Source organism: Aegilops tauschii, chromosome 5, assembly GCF_002575655.3.
Source record: "Aegilops tauschii subsp. strangulata cultivar AL8/78 chromosome 5, Aet v6.0, whole genome shotgun sequence".
Classification (NCBI taxonomy): domain Eukaryota; kingdom Viridiplantae; phylum Streptophyta; class Magnoliopsida; order Poales; family Poaceae; genus Aegilops; species Aegilops tauschii.
This window is the reverse complement of record NC_053039.3, coordinates 32,985,347-32,996,155: the sequence shown is the minus strand read 5'-3', so window position 1 is coordinate 32,996,155 and position 10,809 is coordinate 32,985,347.

The window sequence follows — 10,809 nt, the reverse complement described above, 5'->3', positions numbered from 1 at the left end:
GACAATAGGATAGTTCCATGGGGCGAACTGGTCGGTAGTGACACCATACTGAATGAGTTGGCTCATATTGGAAATATGCCCTAGAGGCAATAATAAAATGGTTATTATTATATTTATTTGTTCATGATAATTGTCTATTGTTCATGCTATAATTGTGTTATCCGGAAATCGTAATACATGTGTGAATACATAGACCACAACATGTCCCTAGTGAGCCTCTAGTTGACTAGCTCGTTGATCAACAGATAGTCATGGTTTCCTGACTATGGACATTGGATGTCATTGATAACGGGATCACATCATTAGGAGAATGATGTGATGGACAAGACCCAATCCTAAGCATAGCGCAAAGATCGTGTAGTTCGTTTGCTAGAGCTTTTCCAATGTCAAGTATCTTTTCCTTAGACCATGAGATCGTGTAACTCCCGGATGCCGTAAGAGTGCTTTGGGTGTACCAAACGTCACAACGTAACTAGGTGACTATAAAGGTACACTACAGGTATCTCTGAAAGTGTTTGTTGGGTTGACACGGATCGAGACTGGGATTTGTCACTCCGTATGACGGAGAGGTATCTTTGGGCCCACTCGGTAATGCATCATAATAATGAGCTCAATGTGACCAAGTGTCTGGTCACGGGATCATGCATTACGGTACGAGTAAAGTGACTTGCCGGTAACGAGATTGAACGAGGTATTGGGATACCGACGATCGAATCTCGGGCAAGTAACGTACCGATTGACAAAGGGAATTGTATACGGGATTGATTGAATCCTCGACATCGTGGTTCATCCGATGAGATCATCGTGGAACATGTGGGAGCCAACATGGGTATCCAGATCCCGCTGTTGGTTATTGACCAGAGAGTCGTCTCGGTCATGTCTGCATGTCTCCCAAACCCGTAGGGTCTACACACTTAAGGTTCGGTGACGCTTGGGTTGTAGAGATATTAGTATGCGGAAACCCGAAAGTTGTTCGGAGTCCCGGATGAGATCCCGGACGTCACGAGGAGTTCCGGAATGGTTCGGAGGTGAAGAATTATATATAGGAAGTCCAGTTTCGGCCACCGGGAAAGTTTCAAGGGTTACCGGTATTGTACCGGGACCACCGGAAGGGTCCCGGGGGTCCACCGGGTGGGGCCACCTGTCCGGGAGGGCCCCATGGGCTGAAGTGGGGAGGGGAACCAGCCACTGGTGGGCTGGTGCGCCCCCCTTGGGCCTCCCCTGCGCCTAGGGTTGGAAACCCTGGGGGTGGGGGGGCGCCCCACTTGGCTTGGGGGGCAAGCCACCCCCTTGGCCGCCGCCCCCACCTCAGATGGGATCTCCAGGGGGCCGGAGCCCCCCCAGGACCCCTATAAATAGTGGGGGGAGGGAGGGAAGCCGCACCACAGCCCCTGGCGCCTCCCTCTCCCTCCCGTGACACCTCTCACTCCCGCTTGCGCTTGGCGAAGCCCTGCCGGGATCCCCGCTACTTCCACCACCACGCCGTCGTGCTGCTGGATCTCCATCAACCTCTCCTTCCCCCTTGCTGGATCAAGAAGGAGGAGACGTCGCTGCTCTGTACGTGTGTTGAACGCGGAGGTGCCGTCCGTTCGGCGCTTGGTCATCGGTGATTTGGATCACGACGAGTACGCCTCCATCAACCCCGTTCACTTGAACGCTTCCGCTCGCGATCTACAAGGGTATGTAGATGCACTCCTTCCTTCTCGTTGCTAGTAAACTCCATAGATGGATCTTGGTGATGCGTAGAAAATTTTAAATTTTGCAACGATCCCCAACAGCTCATGCATTACGTAGGTCTAGGTGGCCTGAAAAGACCTATGAGGAGGTACGTAAAGAACTTCTTATGTTGCATGGAAGGTGGAAGAAGGTAGAGCAGACGAAGAGTGAAACTTTCATAAGGACTACAGCAGAGCATACATATTTACGGACTGCCGACAGCGAAGACAAAGACGATATCTTCATGCCGAGCACCAAGGCCAAAAGTACTGCACTGTCGAATGGCAAGAGTACCACATCGTCGAAGGGCAAGAGTGCTGCATCAACGGAGGGCAATAGTACCGCATCGTCGAATGGCAAGAGTGCTGCATCGACGGATGATGACGATGATGCCTTCATGTAGTATGTAAGCTGTATTTTTTAAGTTCAGCCCTACCGTTTAATTCAGATGTACTTGTACCTTAATTATCGGTTGTAGTGTTTTTGGAAATGTAACTGGAATAACAACAAGAATTAATAGTAATATGTCTCTCGCATACATAAAATGGTATATGTAGATAATGACCATATCACTGCAGGGGATGACGGCAAATCTGGGTCTTCCTCAGGCCAGGACCGGAAGGCGATAAGTGCTGATGCGGTGGACGAGGCTCACGATAACCACGACCATAAATAACCTCATCTGTCACTGTCTATGTCTCCTGCGTCGATGGTGGTGGTGGAGTGTGAAACACTGTCTACGAGAAGTCATAAGTGTTTGCAGCTTGGTCATCATCATCCCGTTACCCTCTAAGAATGAAGCACCACCACTAAGCATTGGTGACTGCACTGAATGCATGAATGGTTGTGACTAGCTGCCGAGTGCGGTAAAGTAAAACATGTAAAATTGATTTGCGAAACTACAATGTTGAAAAGAATGTAGTAAGTAGTGTTACCTAGTTCCATCTTGAAAGGATCGATATGGTTGACTAGAGGGGGGTGAATAGGCAACTAACAATTTTTAGCTTTTCTTTACCAAATTAAACTTTGCATCAAAGTAGGTTGTCTAGATATGCAACTAGGTGAGCAACCTATATGATGCAACAACAACAAACACACAAGCAAGCAAGGGATATAACGCAAAGAAGCTTGCACAAGTAAAGGCACGAGATAACCAAGAGTGGAGCCGGTGAAGACGAGGATGTGTTACCGAAGTTCCTTCCTTTTGAGGGGAAGTACGTCTCCGTTGGAGCGGTGTGGAGGCACAATGCTCCCCAAGAAGCCACTAGGGCCACCGTATTCTCCTCACGCCCTCACACAATGCGAGATGCCGTGATTCCACTATTGGTGCCCTTGGAGGCGGCGACCGAACCTTTACAAACAAGGTTGGGGCAATCTCCACAACTTAATTGGAGGCTCCCAACGACACCACGAAGCTTCACCACAATGGACTATGGCTCCGCGGTGACCTCAACCGTCTAGGGTGCTCAAACACCCAAGAGTAACAAGATCCGCTAGGGATTAGTGGGGGGAATCAAATTTCTCTTGGTGGAAGTGTAGATCGGGGCCTTCTCAACCTCCCGAGCAAATCAACAAGTTTGATTGGCTAGGGAGAGAGATCGGGCGAAAATGGAGCTTGGAGCAACAATGGAGATTAGGGTTGGAAGAGGTAAATCTTCTTGGAGAAGAAGACCCCCTTATATAGTGGGGGGACAATTCCAACCGTTACCCACCACTCAGCCCGCGACCCGCGGTACTACTGCACCACAGGAGCGGTACTACCGCACGGGCCTGTGGTACTACCGCGGCGGCACGCAGTACTACCGTGGGCGCGGCAGAGCCTGGACCTGAACAGAAGAGCACAGACAGGGCGCGGTAGAACCGCGGGCGCGGTACTACTGCGACCCTATGCGGTACTACCGCAAGGCAGCCACAGTCCAGGCACGGTAGGCACAGATATAAAAAATTACATCCGTGACTACCTCCGCTGAGATTTTATCAATGCGAAAATCCGACACGGTACTACCGCGAACTAGGGCTGCGGTACTACCGTGAGGGGTTCGGATGTAAAAAATTACATCCGCCCTACCTCCGCTCCTACTGCTGTGCCTGGCCAGGCGGCATGATACTACCGCGCCATAGCACGGTACTACCGCGTAGGGCGCGGATGTAAAAAATTACATCCGCCCCTACTACCGCTTGCGCAGCAGCGCCAGGCCAGAGCACACGGCACTACCACTCAGAAGGAGCGGTACTACCGTGGGGGCCCACGGTACTACCGTGCCTGAGCCTGGTACTACCGCTGGCTCCTGCGGTAGTACCGCTCAGAGGAGCAGTACTACCGCCAGCCTGAGAAGAGCAACTCGGAGTCCTTCATTTCGCAGAGACAAGGTGAGACGGAGGAAACTCCAAAGACCCAAAGGAAAGGCGGTGCAGAAGGGACGTGTGCGTGAGATTCCACCCAAACCTTTCCAAAGCGGACCCCTTCTTAATAGTACGGCTTTCCTATGACTCAACTCCACCGAAAAGAACCGTAGAGAAACGCCATCTTCAATAATCTTCGAGGGGTATCAAATCGTCTTGTGTTTAGTCATGATATATGTGAAAAGCTCAATACACACGATTAGTCCGCAAAAGTATTGTCATCAATCACCAAAACTACTAAGGGACAAGAATGCCCTTACAATCTCCCCCTTTTTGGTGGATTGATGACAATACGGGATTTGCACATAGAGATAACGAATGAGGCAACGGCAAACCCACTATCTATAAAATATAGACGGGCTCCCTCTAGATGTGTGCATTCTATAGATGTGCTTTGGACTGCATGGCACACATACTAGGATCAACACTCCCCCTATATTTTATAGACAAGGCATGAATCAACATTAAGGAAGTAAGCAAGAAGATAGATATGACTAAGTAACGAATACATAAAGATAAGTAGGAGTGCATATGTCTTACACCATATGATAAAACTTAGTCTTATGAGCACAACCAAACCAAAGCAAACTAAGTTCAACAGACGGAAAGCAAAGCGACAAAGCGAACGGCGAAACACACGACTCACGACACGCAAATCCTACACTCTCTCCCCCTTTGGCATCGAGACACCAAAAAGGCAGAGAGGACACCTACAACAAAGGTGGTAGCTCAGGCGGAAAATGACTCCTCGTCGCCAGACTCCGCAGCAGGAATGTACTCCTCCTCAGAATCGGTCCACTTGTAGCCCTGCTTAGCCATCCAGGCAGCCTCGGGGGTGATGTGCTTCTCAGAACCGCTAGACACGTCCTCGCCGCACGCCCTCAAGATCCTGCTGTCGCGACGACGACATTCCTTCTGAGCAACATGGGCCTTGTACTGACCCTGGACCTGCATGCAGAACAGCCTCTTCACTTGATCTTTAGCTTCTTCGCCCAAGAGGGCTCAGCAGAGGGAGGAGTGTAAGCAGAACGGTCCTCAGCAACTTCTTCCTCCTCAATCTCCTCCTCATCCACAGCCATCTTGGCAGCCTCAGCAGAAGTGGTGGTGTTAGCCCATTGGCTCTTGATGCGTAGCTTGATGGGCTCATGACGAATCCAGCCTGGAGCTTCAAACTCATCATTGGGAAAGAGATTCTCCCAAGTCTTGGAGATCAAGTGAAACAGGTAAGGCCCATAGATGGGGACCTTACAGTTGAACACGGCAAACTGAAGCTCACACCACATGATATGTGAGATATCAAGTGGCTGAGTCTGAGCCTGACGAGCCTCCTCACAAAGGAGCATCATATCAACGAGGTAAGCATGCACCTGGCCCATGTCACCAATGCGCGGGAAGAGGGTGTTCCGGAAGAGCCGATGCATGATGTCAAGGAAGGGGTTAAGCACCCACACCTTCTTCTTGCTGGGAAGAGTCTTCTGAACAAGGAATGGCATGAGCTTGTTCTTCTTGGCAGACTCAGAGTTGGCATGAGGGCGAACTCCAACTAGCGTGTCGAGCCCTTCATCTGGAACATGAAGCAACTCCATGAACTCCTTCCATGTAGCAGACATCCGTCGACCATTGGTCATCCAGGTCATGGTCCTTGCTTCATCGATGCCGATAGTGGTAATTCGATAAGAGACATCATGGCATGCACCATATCCAATAGGGTGCAGTTATGATGTTCAGACACACCATCACACTGTGGTGTTCCAGGTGGTATTAATTGTGAAACACTTTCCACAATGTCTTAATTGTGTGCCAAACTCGTAACTCAGATACTCATCTCTATGATCATATCACAGACATTTTATCCTCTTGTCACGACGATCTTCAACTTCACTCTAAAATTACTTGAACCTTTCAACAATTCAGACTTGAGTTTCATCAAGTAAATACACTCAGCATCTACTCAAATCATCTGTGAAGTAAGAACATAATGATATCCACTGCATGCCTCAGCACTCATTGGACTGCATACATCAAAATGTATTACTTCCAATAAGTTGCTGTCTTGTTCCATCTTACTGAAAACGAGGCCTTTCAGTCATCTTGCCCATGTGGTATGATTTGCATGTCTCAAGTGATTCAAAATCAAGTGAGTCCAAATGATCCATCTGCATGGAGTTTCTTCATGCATATATACCAATAGACATGGTTCGCATGTCTCAATCTTTTCAAAAACGACTGAGTCCAAAGATCCATCTACATGGAGCTTCTTCATGCGTTCTATACCAATATGACTCAAATGGCAGTGCCACAAGTATGTGGTACTATCATTACTATTTTATATCTTTTGGCACGAACATGTGTATCACTGCGATCGAGATTCATTTTAGGTGCAAGACCATTGAAGGTATTATTCAAATAAATAGAGTAACCATTATTCTCCTTAAATGAATAACCGTATTGCGATAAACATAATCCAATCATGTTTATGCTCAACGCAAACACCAATCTCGATGGTAGAGGGAGCATGCGATGCTTGATCACATCAACCTTGGAAACACTTCCAACACACATCGTCATCTCACCTTTAGCTAGTCTCCATTTATTCCGCAGCTTTTATTTCGAGTTACTAACACTTAGCAACCGAACCGGTATCTAATACCCTGGTGCTGCTAGGATAACTAGTAAAGTACACATTCATACAATGTATATCCAATATACTTCTGTCGACCTTGCCTGCCTTCTCATCTACCAAGTATCTAGGGTAGTTCTGCTTCAGTGACCGTTCCCCTCATTACAGGAGCACTTAGTCTCGGGTTTGGGTTTAACCTTGGGATTCTTTTGTTGGGGAACGTAGCAGAAATTCAAAATTTTCTACGCATCACCAAGATAAATCTATGGAGTACTCTAGCAACGAGGGGAAGGGGAGTGCATCTACATACCCTTGTAGATCGCGAGCGGAAGCGTTCAAGAGAACGGGGTTGATGGAGTCGTACTCGTCGTGATCCAAATCACCGATGATCCTAGCGCCGAACGGACGGCACCTCCGCGTTCAACACACGTACGGAGCAGCGACGTCTCCTCCTTCTTGATCCAGCAAGGGGGGGGAGAGGTTGATGGAGATCCAGCAGCACGACGGCGTGGTGGTGGAAGTAGCGGGATCCCGGCAGGGCTTCGCCAAGCGCAAGCGGGGAGGAAGAGGTGTCACGGGAGGGAGAGGGAGGCGCCAGGGCTTAGGTATTGCTGCCCTCCCTCCCCCCCACTATATATACGGCCAAGGGAGAGGGGGGGAAGCCTTGGCCCTTCCTCCAAGGAAGGGTGCGGCCAGGGAGGAGTCCATCCTCCCCAAGGCACCTCGGAGGTGCCTTCCCCCTTTAGGACTCTCCCTTTCCCTTATCTCTTGGCGCATGGGCCTCTTGGGGCTGGTGCCCTTGGCCCATATAGGCCAAGGCGCACACCCCTACAGCCCATGTGGCCCCCCGGGGCTGGTGGACCCCCTTGGTGGACCCCCGGACCCCTTTCGGCACTCCCGGTACAATACCGATAATGCGCGAAACTTTTCCGGCGACCAAAATAAGTCTTCCCACATATAAATCTTTACCTCAGGACCATTCTGGAACTCCTCGTGACGTCCGGGATCTCATCCGGGACTCCGAACAACTTTCGGGTTACCGCATACTAATATCTCTATAACCCTAGCGTCACTGAACCTTAAGTGTGTAGACCCTACGGGTTCGGGAGACATGCAGACATGACCGAGATGACTCTCCGGTCAATAACCAACAGCGGGATCTGGATACCCATGTTGGCTCCCACATGCTCCTCGATGATCTCATCGGATGAACCACGATGTCGAGGATTCAATCAATCTCGTATACAATTCCCTTTGTCTATCGGTATGGTACTTGCCCGAGATTCGATCGTCGGTATCCCGATACCTTGTTCAATCTCGTTACCGGCAAGTCTCTTTACTCGTTCCGTAACACATCATCCCGTGATCAACTCCTTGGTCACATTGTGCACATTATGATGATGTCCTACCGAGTGGGCCCAGAGATACCTCTCCGTTTACACGGAGTGACAAATCCCAGTCTCGATTCGTGCCAACCCAACAGACACTTTCGGAGATACCTGTAGTGCACCTTTATAGCCACCCAGTTACGTTGTGACGTTTGGTACACCCAAAGCATTCCTACAGTATCCGGGAGTTGCACAATCTCATGGTCTAAGGAAATGATACTTGACATTAGAAAAGCTCTTAGCAAACGAACTACACGATCTTGTGCTAGGCTTAGGATTGGGTCTTGTCCATTACATCATTCTCCTAATGATGTAATCCCGTTATCAACGACATCCAATGTCCATGGTCAGGAAACCGTAACCATCTATTGATCAACGAGCTAGTCAACTAGAGGCTTACTAGGGACATGGTGTTGTCTATGTATCCACACATGTATCTGAGTTTCCTATCAATACAATTTTAGCATGGATAATAAACGATTATCATGAACAAGGAAATATAATAATAACCAATTTATTATTGCCTCTAGGGCATATTTCCAACATCTTTGCTAGAGCAGCAAATGATTTGTTGTTTCATGAAGTATCCCTTCTTCCCTTGCCCTTCTTGAAACTAGTGGTTTTACTAACCATCAACAATTGATGCTCCTATTTGATTTCTACTTTCACGGTGTCAAACATTGCGAATAGCTCAAGGATCATCATATCTATCCCTGATATGTTATAGTTCATCACGAAGCTCTAATAGCTTGGTGGCAGTGACTATGGAGAACCATCACTATCTCATCTGGAAGATTAACTCCCACTCGATTCAAGTGATTGTGGTACTCAGACAATCTGAGCACATGCTCAACGATTGAGTTCTTCTCCCTTAGTCTGCAGGCTTAAGAAACTTGTCAGAGGTCTCATACCTCTTGATGTGGGCACTAGTCTGAAATCCCAATTTCAGTCTTTGAAACATCTCATATGTTCTGCGACGTTTCAAAACGTCTTTGGTGCCACAATTCTAAACCGTTAGCATTACGCACTGAACTATCACATAGTCATCAAAACGTGTATGTCAGATGTTTCGCAACATCTACAGACGACGCTGAGGTTCAGCACACCGAGCGGTGCATTAAGGACATAAGCCTTCTGTGCAGCAATGAGGACAATCCTCAGTTTACGGACCCAGTCCGCATAATTGCTACTACCAACTTTCAACTAAATTTTCTCTAGGAACATATCTTAAACAGTAGAGCTAAAGCGTAAGCTATGACATAATTTGCAAAGACCTTTTGACTATGTTCATGATAATGAAGTTCATCTGATTATTTAATGAACTCCCACTCAGATAGACATCCCTCTAGTCATCTAAGTGATACATGATCCGAGTCAAACTAGGCCATGTCCGATCATCACGTGAGACGGACTAGTCATCATCGGTGAACATCTCCATGTTGATCGTATCTACTATACGACTCATGTTCGACCTTTCGGTCTCTTGTGTTCCGAGGCCATGTCTGTACATGCTAGGCTCATCAAGTTAACCTAAGTGTTTTGCATGTGTTTCGAGGCCATGTCTGTACATGCTAGGCTCGTCAACACCCGTTGTATTCGAACGTTAGAATCTATCACACCCGATCATCACGTGGTGCTTCGAAACAACGAACCTTCGCAACGGTGCACAGTTAGGGGGAACACGTCTCTTGAAATTTTAGTGAGGGATCATCTTATTTATGCTACCGTCGTTCTAAGCAAATAAGATGTAAACATGACAAACATCACATGCAAATCATAAAGTGACGTGATATAGCCAATATCATCTCGCGCCTTTGATCTCCATCTTCGAGGTGCGGCATGATCACCTTCGTCACCGGCATGATACCATGATCTCCATCGTCATGATCTCCATCATCGTGTCTTCATGAAGTTGTCTCGCCAACTATTACTTCTACTACTATGGCTAACGGTTAGCAATAAAGTAAAGTAATTACATGGCGTTTTCATTGACACGCAGGTCATACAATAAAGTAAGACAACTCCTATGGCTCCTGCCGGTTGTCATACTCATCGACATGCAAGTCGTGATTCCTATTACAAGAACATGATCAATCTCATACATCACATATATCATTCATCACATCCTTTTGACCATATCACATCACATAGCATACCCTGCAAAAACAAGTTAGACGTCCTCTAATTGTTGTTGCATGTTTTACGTGGCTGCTATGGGATTCTAGCAAGAACGTTTCTTACCTACGCAAAAGCCACAACGTGATATGCCAATTTCTATTTACCCTTCATAAGGACCCTTTTCATCGAATCCGATCCGACTAAAGTGGGAGAGACAGACACCCGCTAGCCACCTTATGCAACTAGTGCATGTCAGTCGGTGGAACCTGTCTCACGTAAGCGTACGTGTAAGGTCGGTCCGGGCCGCTTCATCCCACAATACCGCCGAAACAAGATAAGACTAGTAGTGGCAAGAAAAATTGACAACATCTACGCCCACAACTGCTTTCTGTTCTACTCGTGCATAGTAACTACGCATAGGCCTGGCTCATGATGCCACTGTTGGGGATCGTAGCAGAATTTTAAAATTTCCTACGCATCACCAAGATCCATCTATGGAGTATACTAGCAACGAGGGGAAAGGAGTGCATCTACATACCCTTGTAGATCGCGAGCGGAAGCGTT